Raw genomic sequence first — 16,424 nt, forward strand, 5'->3', positions numbered from 1 at the left:
TGCCTGATTTATTTGTGTATTCCCATCTTAAACATTTATTTTTCTTAAGTTATTGGAGGACCTCTTTTAGGTTACTGAGTTGCATATGTATGATTTTACAAATTATTACATAACCCTAAGTGGTTCTTAAGAAATAGATTTATCTAAAATAATTAAAACGATACAATGCATGAAAAAAAAATTGCTTCTTAGTAAATACTTTAGGAAACATGGGGTAATTTTATATCTAAAAGTTCATATCATTAAAAAGCAGTTTATTAATCTGATTCATTGTTAAGAAAAATAAATCTTGAGTCATATCTACCCATAGGTCAGAATAGAACAGAAGGTCTTAGGGGTAGCTTCTCGGTTAGAGAGATGGGAAGGGATGGTAAAGCCACACGCAGACAAGAGACTTTGGTCCTGATACTACTTTGTGTTAAGAGAAATTCTCTGATATTGGAAGCCTCAACAGTGCACCTGTTGGTGAAGGTTCTTATGTAGCTGATGTGCCTCCAGGTGGAACTAGAAAAACAGATTGTAGCAGTGGAAGCAGTAGAAGACATCACAATAAGCTAGAGCAAGGGAGAAAATGATGGATGACGCTATAGAACAGCAGGAGAGTTCAGTTATACTTGGGAATTTATAAGGAATTCGTTTGGTGTTGAAACAAAAGAAAAAGGGGATAAGGCTGCAATTTCTACAGAAAACTTAGGAAGGAATGAGAGAAATACTAATTTATGGTGGTCCTTAAGATATGAAGAAGATCTAACTTGCGAATATGGATTATTTTAGGTTGTATGGCCAGTATGTTAACTACCTTTTATTTTTGAGGACTTTCCCTCAATTTGCAAAGATTACCACAGAAACCTTCATATCTGTTGAAAAGGTGACCATGATCCCAGGTGACGTTGGATTGTATGAATTTGGGACACTTTGCCTAACATGGGCCAATCAATTGTTTCCTTGAATATTTGGGAGAGAGATTAAGAAGTGGAATCCAGATTCATTCCAGACAATTTTGATGGCTATGTGTATAACCGGAGATTGTGGTGACCGTATCCTTCTCTAGGTGAACTTTTCTGAAATAAGAAAGAAGAAAGATATCACTTGAGCAGGAAGGAATGTTATAAAATGAGAGAAGACAATCACATTTTATTATAATAGGTCTCAGAGTCCTGGCAAGTGCTCTCTTCAAACATTGCCTAAAGCATTAGTGAAAACTTTCATTAACTTAGTTATAACATGCATGCAGGGTATGACCCTTAGGATACAAATCATGATGGGAGAAAATATAAGGACATATGATTTTGGTTTGTTCTTAGTAAAAGATGCACCAACCAGTGTGATCAGTAAATGTGAGCATAGGGGAAACTTCTGCCATTTATTAAAAAAGCTGTGCACAGGAAAGTAAAGTTGATTGCACAATTCTTCACTTATCAGTTTTATGTTTTCTTTTCTAAACATGGGTATGACCAAGGTCCATCTCCCACCCCTAGACACACACACACATAATTTTCCAGAAATTGTTTTGGGATCCTTAGGTATGAGAAGCCATTGTAATCATTGGTATATAATTACAAATAACTTACATATCTGAAAATCAATTTAAACATTCAGCTTGAAAATAGGAAGAGTAACATTAATGAAGTCAAATATACATTTGAAAATAGATTCCGATTTACACTTTGGAAACAACCACAGTAAGCACAGTATATATGTATATGTATGGATTCAGATATATATTTGAAAATAAATGTGATAAATGTCTTTTGAGCGTAACAGACTAATTTCCCTCATAAGAAGAAAGAAAAGAGAAAAATGAGAACTTCTTTGTTTCCTGTTTATGGTTCCAGCTGTTTCTGGAACCTGGGCAAATTTAGTTCCATGGATTTTGTGTGGCTTGTTTTTAACTCTTTAGAGAAAATGTTTCCTTTAGAATCAACCAAAAAAATCTTAAAAAGTATAAAATAATCACATGGGCTGTAGCAAAGAATTTAGAGGTCCTGGTTAGTTAGGAAACAGAGTGCTGAACAAAAGGGTAGGAGGAGAATCTGAAGATTTGATAATAAGCTTCATGAAGACAGAGACAGAACTTCCCTTGTTCTTTGCTGTGCCCCCCTACTCAGTACATGGAATGTGGTATAAACTCTAAGGTGTTTTTTCGAATGAATAAGCTGTGTTTCTCATAAACTTGAAAGAGCTCTGTCTTAGGGGTTTAATGGGTCTCAAAGTCCCGGCAAGTACTCTTTTCAAATATTGCCTAAAGCACTAGTTAAAATTTTCATTAACTTAATTATAACATGCATGCAGGGAATGACCCTCAGGATACAAATCATGGTGCGAGAGAACAGATGCACATCGGATTTTGGCTTGTTCTTTTGTAAAAGATGCATCAACCAATGTGATCAATAAGTGTGAGCACAGGGGAAACACAACCATGAAAAATGTTCTTATGTCTCCAGAACCTTAAGATGGAATTTTAATTATACATATTACACTGGTAATTACTTTGTTGTTGTTATATATTATAAAGTAACAAAGAAAAAGAGAAACTCTGAGGTTGTGCTCAAGCAACTGAAAATCATCAAAGGGAAATATGAACATGATATCTGTCAACAAAGTCTTTAAAAAGTCATCCACTCTTTATTCATTCACTCAGTTACGTATTCACTAAATGCTTACTAAGTGGCTACTGTGTGCCAGGTACCACAGATATTTTATATAGAAATTAAAATAAAACATATGTTGTTGTTAGGTGCTACCAAGTTGGTTACATAGCAGCACCATGTGACACAGTAGAACTGTCCCATACGGTTTCCTAGGCTATAACCTTTGGGGGCAGATCACTAGGTCTTTCTCCCATGGAGCCACTGGGTGGGTTTGAACTGCCAATCTTTTGGTTAGCAGGCAAACACAACTGTTGCACCACTAGGGCTTCTTAAAACATATAACAAAAAAAAATAATAATTATAATAATAAGACAAACCAGTTGCCATCGAGTCGATTCTGACTCTTAGTGACGCTGTAAGACATAGTAGAACTGCCTATAGGTTTTCCAAGGCTGTAAATCTTTATGGAAGCATACTGCCAGGTGTTTCTCCTGTGGAACAGCTGGTGAGTTTGGACTGCCAACCTATCAGTTAGCAGCTGAGCCTTTAACCACTGCACCACCAGGGCTCTTTTTCTTAAAACATATAGTGCTATGGAAATAAGAAAACTCAGAGTGCATCTTTAAAGTGCCTTCTCTCTATGACAGCCTATGGCTGCCTGAACGTTCTGCCTCTAGTGCCTGTTGTGTGACAGTACCCCTGCAAAAAGCAGTGCTGTATCTTAGTTCCACTTCTGGAAGTAGTCATGCCACACACATGGATTTCATGGTGTATCCAGGCACCAGTGAGTTTGAAAACTATTCCAAAATTTTGAAACTCAAAATACACATATCAATCCTGTTGTGGTACAATGTTACTTGCCAAAGGAGTGAAGATTATGTGGATTCTTTCATCACCAACAGTTTTTAACTCTGAGTTATGGAGAACATGCTCCCTCATTTGGGTTCTTACTTCTAATTATAGTAGATATAAATAATTAAAAAAAAAACAATATTTATTTTGCAAAAGCGTCTTTTTCAAAAATTTTGCTGGAACTAATAATGTTAAGGATAATAGGTTACAGTTGATGAGTGTATATCAGTCTCCACATTTTGTTCTACATGCTGTCAACAAGCCTATGAGGCATAAATGTTGTTATATGTAAGGCATAAATCGTTTTATACACATTATATATATATATATACATGCACACACACACATATATATATACATACATATATATGTAATCATTATCATATTTTCTCTAAGGTCACTAGGTGGAACAAATGGTTTGAGCTCTCCTGCCAGCCTAAATGTTGGTGGTTCTAACCTACCCAGCAGTACCACCAAAGAAAAGGCCTCGAGATCTGTTTCATTAAGATTATAGACAAGAAAACCCTATGGAGCAGTTCTACTCTGTAAACATGGGATCACCATGAGTTGGAACTGGCTTGATGGCAACTAACAACAACAAACATTTTCTGTCCTTTATTACAAGGTAGTGGGGAGTACTGTTTTTTTTTTTTCCTTTTAATACATTGTTATGTTTTCAGCAAAATTTGCACAGCGAATTAGTTTCCCATCTTACAATTTCTACACAAATCTTTCAGTGATACTAGCTACATTTTCACAAAGTGTCAACATTCTCTTTAATTAGAGAGAGTGCTATTTAAGAAAGAAAAGAGGGGCAAAAGAAAGAGACCTCCTACCTCTACAACATCTATTAGAGAAACTAAATGGTACCTATATTGATTGCACATCTGATTTTAATGAAATCTTTAAAAAATAACATTTTCTATTTGATATTTCTCTTAATATTGCTAATGATTCTTTTAGTTGCATAACCAGTATTGCCAGATATCCTGGAAAGTGATCTGAGGCCACTTAAAAAAAAAAATGTTTCTCAGGACTAAATTATAATAATAGTGACAAATATGCTTACCAAAGTTCATTAAAAATGAATGAAAATAACTTTCCTGTAGAAACTAAGTAATTCAGATCCAAATATATCTTAAGCATTGCCCCTTGGTATCTTCTCCTTTTTTAAATGTTTACTTACTCTTACGTATTACTACCTGTTCATCACAAAGGATAAAACCTAAGTTGAATCTCACTGAAGTTGAATCCCGTTTATGAAAAGCTTTCCTCATGATTAGAGAAATTATTTGAAATAAATTTAGCCAAGATGGACATATGATTTGAAAATGTGGTACAGATTTGGGCATTAATACACTCTTTGCATAACACTAATTCATGCCCAAGTATATAGATACCCAGGTTGAAGTCTGTCTGCAACTAGCTAGATGCAAAATAACAAAGAAATCATAAACATGGCAAAGTCCCAGGAATAACTCTTCACTTGCTTATGAAAAATAAACCTCATGGTCATCATCTCAAACAGCTGGAAGCAAAAACATTGATTCAAAGGATTATCTAGGTGTTTCACAGGTCTGTGGCATGTTTAGAGTTAGAATCATAATAATTACAAATACTGATTGAGGAATTACTATGCACTAGCCATGGTGCATAAAGAAAACAAAATTCCTCACAATTGGACCAATAAGCAACATCTTGATAAACAGAGAAAGAATTGAAATTGTCAAGGATTTCATTTTGCTTGGATCCTCAATCAACACCCATGCAAGCAGCAGTCAGGAAATCAAATGACGTATTGCATTGGGCAAAGCTCCTGCAAAACACCTCTTTAAAGTGTTAAAAGGCAAAGATATCACTTTGAGGACTAAGATGGGCCTGACTCAAGACATGATATTCTCAATTGCCTCATATGAACACAAAAGCTGGACAATGAATAAGGAAGACCAAAGAATTGATGCATTTGAATTATGGTGTTGGCAAAGAATATGTAATGGACTGCCAGAGGAACGAACAAATGTCTTGGAAGAAGTACAGCCAGAATGTTCCTTAGACACGAGAATGGTGGCACTTCATCTCACATATTTTGGGCATGTTATCAGGAGGGACCAGTCTCCGGAAAAGGACATCATGCTAGGTAAAATAGAGGGTCGATGAAGAAGAGGAAAACCTTCAACAGGGTGGATTTACACAGTGGCTGCAACAATGGGCTCAAGCATAACAGTGATTGTGAGGATGGAGCAGGACCAGGCAGTGTTTTGTTCTGTTGTACATAGGGATGAGTTGGAACAGACCTGACAGCACTTAACAACAACCCCATTATACTAGCCTCTGATAGACAAAATACTGTTTTTAAAATGGTCCCAGTAACAAGATTTGGGAAATATGATTTTGGTTTTGATCTGCCATTAGCACTGTGATCTGAACATGGCAGGTTTCTGATTTCTTATGGATTAAATTGGGTAGAGATAGAAGAATTGTTGTCTAATGTCTCTTTCAGCGCTAATATTTCTATTTCAAAATCTGCTATTGCTAACCAAATATTTCTTTGTTCTTCCTTTCTTCATATTTCTTTAATTTTTTTAAAAAAAAGTTTTTTGAAGAATATACATACAAAAATATACACAAATCTTAAGTGTCAAACTTGATGCATTTTCATAAAATAAATCCACTCATGGCAACAGCACTAGATCAAAGGAAAGAACATTTCCAGCAACTTAAATGTCTGCCTTGTGCCCCATTTCAATCAGTATAACCACAGGGTAACCATTATTCTGACTTCTAACACAAAACTTCTAAAACTATAATTTGATTTGATAATTTGCATAAATGGAATTATACAATGTATTGAAATTGCATTGAAACTGTAGATCAACTCCACCACTCAAATGTCAGCTTGTCATACTGTGGTGGCTTGCGTGTTGCTTTGATGCTGGAAGCTATGCCGCTGATATTTCAAATACCTGCAGATTCACCTATGGTAGTGACTCTGGTCATGTTTCAGTAGAGCTTCCAGACTAAGACAGACTAGGAAGAAGGACCTGGCTATCTACTTCCAAAACTGAACAAAATAGCCAATGAAAACATTATGGATAGCAAAGGAACATTGTCTGATATAGTGCTGAAAGATGAGCCCCTCAGATTGGCAACTACTCAAAATATGACTGAGGAAGGCCTGCCTCCTCAAAGTAAAGTCAACCTTAATGATGTGAATGGAGTAAAGCTTTCAGGACCTTCATTTGCTGATGATGTGCTGATCAAAATGAGAAGAAATAGCTGCAAATATACATTAGTAATCAGAAGGTGTAATGTAAAATTATGAATTAAGGACAATTGGAAGTTGCCAAAAATGAAATGGAACGCTTGAAGATCGATATCCTGTGCATTAGTAAGTTGAAATGGACTGGTATTGGCCATTTACAATCAGACAGTCATATGGTCTACAATGCCAGGAATGACAAGTTGAGGAAAAAGGGCCACACATTCACTGTCAAAAAGAGCATTTCAAAATATATCCTGAAGTACAAAGCTGTCAGTGACAGGAAAACATCCGTTCACTTACAAGGAGGAGGAGTTAATATGATTATTATTCAAATTTACACACCAACCACTAATGCCAAAGAGGAAAATTGAGGATTTTATTTATTTATTTTTTTTACCAAGTTTTGCAGTCTAAAATTGATCAAACATGCAGTCAAGATGCATTGATATTACTGGTGATTGGAATGTGAAAATCAGAAACAAAGAAGAAGGATCGGTAGTTGGAAAATATGGCCTTGGTGATATAAATGATGCTGGAGATTGCATGATAGAATTTTGTAAGACTAACAATCTATTCATTGGAAATGCCTTTTTTCAACAACGTAAATGACGACCTTACTGGATGGAATACTTTGGTGGAATGAGATGATGGAGAAGCTCAATGTCATCAGTCAGAACAAAGCCAGGGACTGACTGTGGAATAGACCATCAGTTGCTCATATGCAAGTTCTAGGTGAAGCTAAAAATAATAAAACAAGTCCACAAGAGCCAAAGTATGAACTTGAATATATTCTTCCTGAATTTAGAAACCATATCAAGAATAGATTTGATGCACTGAACACTAAATAACTGAAGACACGAAGAGTTGTGGGAAGCTATTAAACATGAAGAAAGCAAAATGTCATTAAATAGACAAGAAAGAAAGGGAAGATCTAAATGGATGTCAGAAAAGACTCTGAAACTTGATCTTGAATGTAGAGTAGCTAAAGTGAGTGGAAGAAATGATGACGTAAAAGAGATGAACAGAAGATTTCAAAGAATGGCTTGAAAAAACAAAGTAAATTATTGAAATTAAATGTGCAAAGATCTGCAGTTAGAAAACTGAAAGGGAAGAACATGCTCAGCATTTCTCAAGCTGAAAGAACTGAATAAAAAATTTAAGTCTAGAGTTACAACATTGATGGATTCTATGGGCAACATCATTATAAATGCAAAGATGTCACCTTGAAGACTAAGGTGCACCTGACCCAAGCCATGGTATTTTCAATCACATCATATGCATGTGGAAGTTAGACAATGTATAAGGAAGACTGAAGAAGAATTGACACCTTTGCATTGTGGTGTTGGCGAAGAATATTGAATATACCATGGACTGCTAAAAGAACAAACAGCTCTGTTTCGGAAGAAGTACACCCAGAGTGCTCCTTAGAAGCAAGGATGGCAAGACTGTGTCTTACATACTTTGGACATATTGTCAGGAAGGATCAGTCCCTGGAGAAGGACATCATGCTTGGTAAAGTACAGGGTCAGCGGAAAAGAGGAAGACCCTCAACTAGGTGGATTGACACAGTGGCTGCAACGGTAGGCTCAAAATTGGCAATAATAGTGAGGATGGTGCAGGACTGGGCAGTTTCCTTCTGTTGTGCATGGGGTTGCTATAAGTTGGAACTGACTCCATGGCACCCAACAACAGCAACAACGGGCACAAAATTGAATGATGTAGGAAGCATCAAAAGAAAATAGAAGGAATATACGGAGTCACTGTACAAAAAGAGATGGTTGACATTCAGCCATTTCAGGAGGTAGCATATGATCAAGAACCAATGATACTGAAGGATGCTACACTGAAGACATTTGTGAGGAATAAGGCTTCCGGAAGTGAGGGAATACCAATTGAGATGCTTCAAGAAATGATGCAATGCTGGAAGTGCTCACTCATCTATGTCAAGAGATTTGAAAGACAGCTTCCTGGCCAACTGATTGATTGAAAGAGATCCATATTCCTGCCAATTCCAAAGAAAAGCGATCACACAAAATGCAAAAATTATTGAACAATATCATTAATATCACATGCATGCAAAATTTTGCAGAAAATAATTCAAAAATGGCTACAGCCCTTCATCAACTGGAAACTGCCAGAAATTCAAGCCAGAATCAGTAGAGGAAGTGGAATCATAGGTATTGTTGCTGGTATCAGATAGATCTCGGCTGAAAGCAGGGAATACCAGAAAAAAAGTTTCCAAAACCCCAACAAAACGTGTTGCTGCTGAGCCCATCTGACTCATAGTGATCCTGTGAGACAAAGTAGAGCTGCACCATATTGTTTCCAAGGATGTAAATCTTTAAGGAAGCAAACTGCCACATCTAACTCCTATGGAGCGGCTGATCTCCCAGTTAGCAGCCCAGCGCTCAACCATTCTGTAACCAGAGCTCCTTAGAAAGAAGTTCACCAGTGTTTTATTGACTATGCAGAGGCACATAACTTTGCGAATCATAACAAATTATGATTGTGAATCATAACAAATTATTACAAAGTGTTTTACTGACTATGCAGAGGCATATAACTTTGTGAATCATAACAAATTATGATTGTGAATCATAACAAATTATTACAAAGAATAAAAATTCTAGAACACTTAATCATGCTCACGTGGAACCTGTACCTAGACCAAGAGGCAGTCATTCAGACAGAACGAGGGGATACTCTGTGGTTTAAAGTCAGGAAAAACATGAATCAGCATTGTATCCTTTCACTGAACATCTTCAATCTGTATGCTGAGAAAATAATCAAAGAGCTGGATGATTTGAAGAAGAAAGTGGCATCAGAATTGGAGGAAGACTCATTAACAACCTGAGATATGCAGATGACACAACTTTATTTGTTGAAAGCAAAGAGAACTTGAAGCATTTACTGATGAAGATCAAAGACTGCAGACATCAGTATAGATTATACCTCAATATAAAGAAAACAGAAATCCTCATGACCAGACCTATAAGTAACATCACGATGAATAAAGAAAATATTGAAGTTGTCAAGGATTTCATTTTACTTGGATCAACAATCAAGGCCCATGGAAGAAGCAGCCTTAAGAAGTCAAAGGACATTTTGCATGGCAAATCTACCACAAAAGACCTGTTTAAAGTGTTAAAAAGATTTCACTTTGATGACTAAGGTGCGCCTGACCATTGCCTCATATACATACACATGCTGGACAATGAAAAAGGAAGGCAAAAGAAGAATTTACACACTTGAATTATGGTGTTGGTGAAGAATATTGAATATACCATGGACTGCCAGAGAAGGAACAAATCTGTCTTGGAGGAATTACAGCCAGAATGCTCCTTAAAAGCAAGGATGGTGAGACTCTGTCTTGCTTACTTTGGACATATTATCAGGAGAAATCAATCACTGGAGAATGGCATCATAGTTGGTAGAGTGTAAGCAAGAATGAGGAAGACCTTAAATGTGATGGACTGATACAGTGTCTGCAAGGATGGGCCTAAATCTGCTTACCTTATGGTGATGGCACAGAACTGGGCAACATTTTGTTATACCCGGGGCTGCAATGAGTAGGAACCGACATGTTGGCACCTAACAACAACAATAACAAGATAGATCAATACAGGGATTATTGACATTTTAACAACACTGGCCTTTTCAATCCACAAACAGGATATATTTACATTTAATTAGATCTTCATTAATTTTTCTCAGTAATGTTTTATAGTTTTCACTGGGTAGGTCTTGCGTGTATTTTGTTAAAGTTATTCCTAATCATTTTGTAATTTTTATTCTACTGTAAATATATTTTTTGTTTAAATTCCCATTGCTCATTCCTGCTGTAGAAAATACAATTGGGTTTTTAAATTGACAACTCACTAGTTCTAGTGGCTTATTTGTAGTATCCTAGGGTTTACCTACATTTACGATCATTTTAAGGCAAAAAAAAAAAAAAATTTTTTTAAGGCAGTTTTACTTTTCCATTTCAATCTACAATTTAAAGCTGTTTTACTTCTTCCTTTTCAATCTATGTAACTTTAAATCCTTTTTCTTGATTATTGCATTTTCTAGGACTTCTAGTACAGTATTTAACAGGAGTAATGAGATTAGATATTCTTAGTTTGTTCCCTACTTTGTTGTTAGGTGCTATCGAGTCTGTTCCCACTTATAGTGACCTTATTTACAACAGAATGAAACACTGCGTGGTCCTGTGCCATGCTCACAGTGGTCTTTGTGCTTTAGCCCATTGTTGCATCCACTGTGTCAATCTATCTTGTTGAGGGTCTCCCTCTTTTTTCACTGATCCACTAATTTACCAAGCATGATGTCCTTCACCAGCGGCTGGTCCCTCCTGATAACATGTCCAAAGTATGGGAGATGGAGTCTCACCATCCTTGCTTCCAAAGTATGGGAGATGGAGTCTCACCATCCTTGCTTCTAAGGAGCATTCTGGTTGTACTTCTTCCAAGATGGATTTGTTCATTATTTTAGCAGTCTATGGCATATTCAGTATTCTTTGCCAACACCACAATTCTTCTTTTTTCCTCATTCATTTTCTAGTTTTTGAGTGCATATGAGGCAATTGAAAACACTATGGCTTGGATCAGGGGCATTTTAGTCTTCAGGGTGATTTTTTTGCTTTTTAATACTTTAAAGAGGTCTTTTGCAGCAAATTTGTCCAATGCAATGCATCTTTTGATTTCTCAACTGCTACTTCCACAGGTGTTGATTTGAGGATCCAAGTAAAATGAAATCATGGACAACTTCAATCTTTTCTTTGTTTATTATGATATTGCTTATTGGTCCAGTTGTGAGGATTTTTGTTTTCTTTATTCAGGGTGTAATCCATACTGAAGGCTGTGGTCTTTGATCTTCATCAATAAGTGCTTCAAGTCTTCTTCATTTTCAGGATGGAAAGTTGTGTCATCTGCATAACTCAGGTTAATGAGTATTTCTCCAATCCTGATGCTCCATTCTTCTTGTAGTCCAGCTTCTTGGATTTTTTTTTTTCAAAATACAGACTGAATAGGTATGGTAAAAGGATACAACCCAGATGCACACATTTCCTGACTTTAAACCATGCAGTATCCCCTTTGTATTTTCAAACAACTGCCTCTTGATCTATTTACAGGTTCCTCATAAGCACAATTAAGTATTCTGGAATTTCCATTCTTAGCAATGTTATCCATAATTTGTTATGATACACACAGTCGAATGCTTTGCATAGTCAATAAAACATGGGTGAACATCTTTCTGGTATCCTTTGCTTTCAGCCAGAATCCATTTGACATCAGCAGTAATATCCCTGGCTCCACATTCTCTTTTGAATCTGGCTTGAGTTTCTGAAAGTTCCCTGTCAATACGCTGCAGCAGCCACTGCTTTTGAACAATCTTCAGCAAAATTTTACTTGCATGTGATATTAATGATATTGTTAAATAATTTCTGCATTCGGTTGGATCACCTTTCTTGGGATAGACATACAGCTGTCCTCCTTCTTCTATCACTTCCAGTTTTAGCAGCAGGTATCACCGTACTACTAACCGACCGTAGTAATCTTAATACTATCTTCTTTGACCCAGCAGGAAGGGGAGATCCAATTCTGTATCAACACCTATTCTGGGCACCCAAAGTTTTGCATTCTTATCCTTCCAGGCTTCAGCATGATCTCACACACTGTTACATACTATTCAGGAAAAAAAAAACAAAAAAAACTATTTGGCTACATAGGAATGGTGTGGGCCATAATATCAATCGGATTCTTGGGCTTTATTGTATGAGCTCACCATATATTCACTGTTGGCATAGATTTTGATACCTGAGGCTACTTCACATCAGCCACTATAATTATTGCTATCCCGACCGGGTTAAAAGTAGTTAGCTGACTGGCTACTCTCCATGGCAGCAGCATCAAATGATCACTGGCCCTGATATGAGCCCTAGGGTTTATTCTTCTATTCACAGTAGGAGGTCTGACAGGCATTGTACTTACTAGTTCTTCACTGGACATCGTTTTACATGATACCTACTCTTTTGTAGCCCATTTCCATTACGTACTGTCAACAGTATTTGCTATCATAGGAGGATTTGTTCCCTGATTCCCTCTAGTCTCAGGATATAAATTAAATTATACTTTGTTGTTAGGTGCTATCGAGCTAAAATCCATTTTCTAATTATATTTGTTGGTGTAAACTTAACATTCTTTCCTCAACATTTCCTTGGACTATCAGGCATACCACGCCGATACTCTGATTACCCAGATGCCTACACTGCATGAAACACTGCCTCTTCTATAGGATCATTTATTTCCTTCACAGCAGTAATTCTCATAATTTTCATAATTTGAGAAACATTCGCTTCCAAACGAGAAGTGTCAATAGTAGAACTTACAACAACTAACGTAGAATGACTCAACGGCTGCCCACCCCCATACCACACAATGGTTACATTTAAGGAACCAGCCTACATAAAATCTAGCATGAGAAAGGAAGGAATCGAATGCCCAACAACTGGTTTCATGCCAATCTCATAATCTTTATGACTTTCTCCACAAGTGGGGTATTAGTGAAATAATTACATAACTTTGTCAAAGTTAACTTATAGGTTAAAATCCTCTATACCTCTATGGCTTATCCATTTCCACTAGGGTTCCAAGACACTACCTCCCCAATTACAGAACTCCTTCACTTTCATGACCATACTTTAATAATCATTTTCCTCATTAGTTCACTGGTATTGTATGTCATCTCATTAATACTTACCACTAAACTAACACACACAAGCACTATAGACACTCAAGAAGTAGAAACAGTTTGAACAATTCTTCCAGCTATTATCCTGATTCTGATTGCCTTGCCCTCTCTACATATTCTCTACATAATAGATGAAATTAATAATCCATTATTAACAGTAAAAACTATAGGCTACCAATGATACTGAAGCTATGAGTATACCAACTATGAAGATTTAGCCTTTGACTCATACATAATCGCTACTGATGACCTCAAACCCGGAGAACTTCGATTACTAGAAGTCGATAATCGAGTAGTTTTACCCATAGATTTACAAATTTGAATACTAATCTCATCAGAAGATGTTCTTCATTCATGAGCTGTCCAATCACTAGGACTGAAAACAGATGCCGTCTCAGGATGACTCAACTAAAAACTAGGCTACCTTAACTTCAACATGACCAGGCTTATTTTACAGCCAATGCTCTGAAATCTGCGGATCAAACCACAGTTTTATACTGATTGTATTAGAATTAGTTCTGCCAAAACATTTTGAAGGCTGATCAGCATCACTACTATAAGTCATTGAGAGGCCATTGTAGCACTAACCTTTCAAGTTAGAGTCTGAGAACTAAGTTTCTCCTCAGTGAATGCAACAATTAGATACAGCACCATGACTTATAATGATTATTTCTGTATTTATTGCTCTGTTTATCTTACTACAAATCAAGGTGTCTAAAACCACTTCCCCACTTAACCCATCACCAAAGGCTTCTCGTATTACTGCATACTCAGCCGCCTGAGAAATAAAATGAAGGAACATCTATTTGCCTCTTTTACCACTCCCACAATTACAGGACTCCCCATTGTACTTTTAAATATTGCATTTCCAGCAATATTATTTCCAGCCCCAAATCGCCAAATCAGTAATCATCTAATTACAATTCAACACTGATTAATCCTATTGATCCTTAAACAAATATTACCAATTCACAATACTAAAGGACGGTCATGATCCCTTATACTAATAACCTTAATTGTATTTATTGGATCAAATAACCTATTAGGCCTATTGCCTCACTCATTCACTCCCACTACCCAATTATCTATAAATCTGGGCATAGCCATCCCCCTATGAGCAGGAGCAATAATCACAGGCTTCCGACATAAAACCAAAGCCTCCCTAGCCCGTTTTCTTCCACAAGGAACACCTGCATTTCTCATCCCAATACTCATTATCATTGAAAATATCAGCCTCTTCATTCAACCAATAGCCCTAGCTATCCGACTCACTGCTGTCATTACAGCGGGTCACCTACTTATCCATCTCATTGAAGCTGCCACATTAGCTCTAACATCAACTAGGCTAATAGCAGCCACAATTACCTTCATTATCCTACTTTTACTTACCATTTTAGAATTGCTGTAGCACTTATTCAAGCATATGTTTTCACCCTCCTAGTTAGCCTCTACTTACACGATAACAGCTAATGACACACGAAACACAGGCTTACCGTATAGCAAATCCAAGCCCTTGGCCTCTTACTGGGGCTTCATCTGCCCTACTTATGACCTCTGTCTTAATTATATGATTCCACTATCATTCTGCCGTCCTGTTATCTCTAGGTCTACTTACCCGTACCTTAACTATATATCAATGATGGTGAGACGTAGCATGAGAAGGGACCTTCCAAGGTCACCATAATCTGTTGTACAAAAAGGCCTCCAATATGGTATGATCCTATGTATTGTCCCTGAAGTATTTTTCTTTGCAGGATTCTTCTCAGCATTTTACCATTGTAGTCTTGCCCCAACTCCTGAATTAGGATGCTGCTGAACTCCTACAGGCATTTGTCCACTTAACCCCTTAGAAGTTCCACTCCTGAATACATCATTTCTCCTGGCCTCAGGAGTAACTATTACCTGAACCCACCATAGCCTAATGGAAGGGAACCACTAACATATACTACAAGCCCTCTTTATCACCATTTCACTAGGTATTTACTTCACGCTTCTTCAAGCCTCCGAATACTATGAAACATCTTTTGCAACCTCTGATGGCATTTATGGCTCAACCTCCTTTATAGCCACAGGCTTCCATGGCCTTCATGTAATTATCGGATCCACTTTCCTTACCGTTTGCTTTATCTGCCAATTTAAATTCCACTTTACATCCAACCGCCATTTTGGCTTCGAAGCAGCTGCCTGATACTGACATTTCATAGACGTAGTATGACTGTTCCTATACGTGTCAATTTACTGATGAGGATCCTATTCTTTTAGTATCAATCAGTGCAACTGACTTCCAATCAGTAAGTTTTAGTAAAAGCCAAAAAAGAATAATTAACCTCATGGTTACATTATCCATCAATGTCCTACTAACCTCATTATTAATTCTAATCACATTCTGGCTGCCCCAACTATAAGTTTATTCAGAAAAAGCAAGCCCATACTAATGTGGGTTTGATCCTATAGGCCCTGCTCGCCTACCATTCTCCATAAAATTCTTTCTTGTAGCTATTACTTTCCTATTATTCGACTTAGAAATTGCACTCTTCTTCCTACTACCATGAGCAATCCAAATTGGTAACCTTCACTTAATACTGTCAATAGCATTAGTGCTAATTACCCTCCTAGCCCTAGGTTTGGCATATGAAGGAATCCAAAAGGGACTTGAATGAGCTGAATATAGATAAAATAAATAATTTTGACTCATTAGACTATGAACATTTCATAATTACCAACAATGCCTTATATCTATATAAATATCCTACTAGCTTTTGCTATCTCCCTTATTGGTATTCTTATATACCACTCTCATTTAATATCATTGCTATTATGCCTCAAAGGAATAATGCTATCCCTGCTTATTCTGGGCACCCTACTTACCCTTAATACACACTTCACCCTGTCTACCATAATACCTGTAATCTTGCTAGTCTTCACAGTGTGTAAAGCTGCAGTAGGCCTAGAACTTCTTGTTATAGTAT

At 36.9% G+C, this 16,424-nt stretch overlaps 2 pseudogenes; both read left to right on the forward strand.

The window, feature by feature from the left end:
- Positions 1-13,134: 13,134 nt before the first annotated feature.
- LOC135230785 (cytochrome c oxidase subunit 2-like) lies at positions 13,135-14,134 on the forward strand (annotated as a pseudogene).
- Positions 14,135-14,149: 15 nt separating this feature from the next.
- On the forward strand, positions 14,150-15,708 carry LOC135230784 (ATP synthase subunit a-like; annotated as a pseudogene).
- Positions 15,709-16,424: the final 716 nt, after the last annotated feature.

The sequence above is a fragment of the Loxodonta africana genome, chromosome 3, assembly GCF_030014295.1.
Source record: "Loxodonta africana isolate mLoxAfr1 chromosome 3, mLoxAfr1.hap2, whole genome shotgun sequence".
Classification (NCBI taxonomy): Eukaryota; Metazoa; Chordata; class Mammalia; order Proboscidea; family Elephantidae; genus Loxodonta; species Loxodonta africana.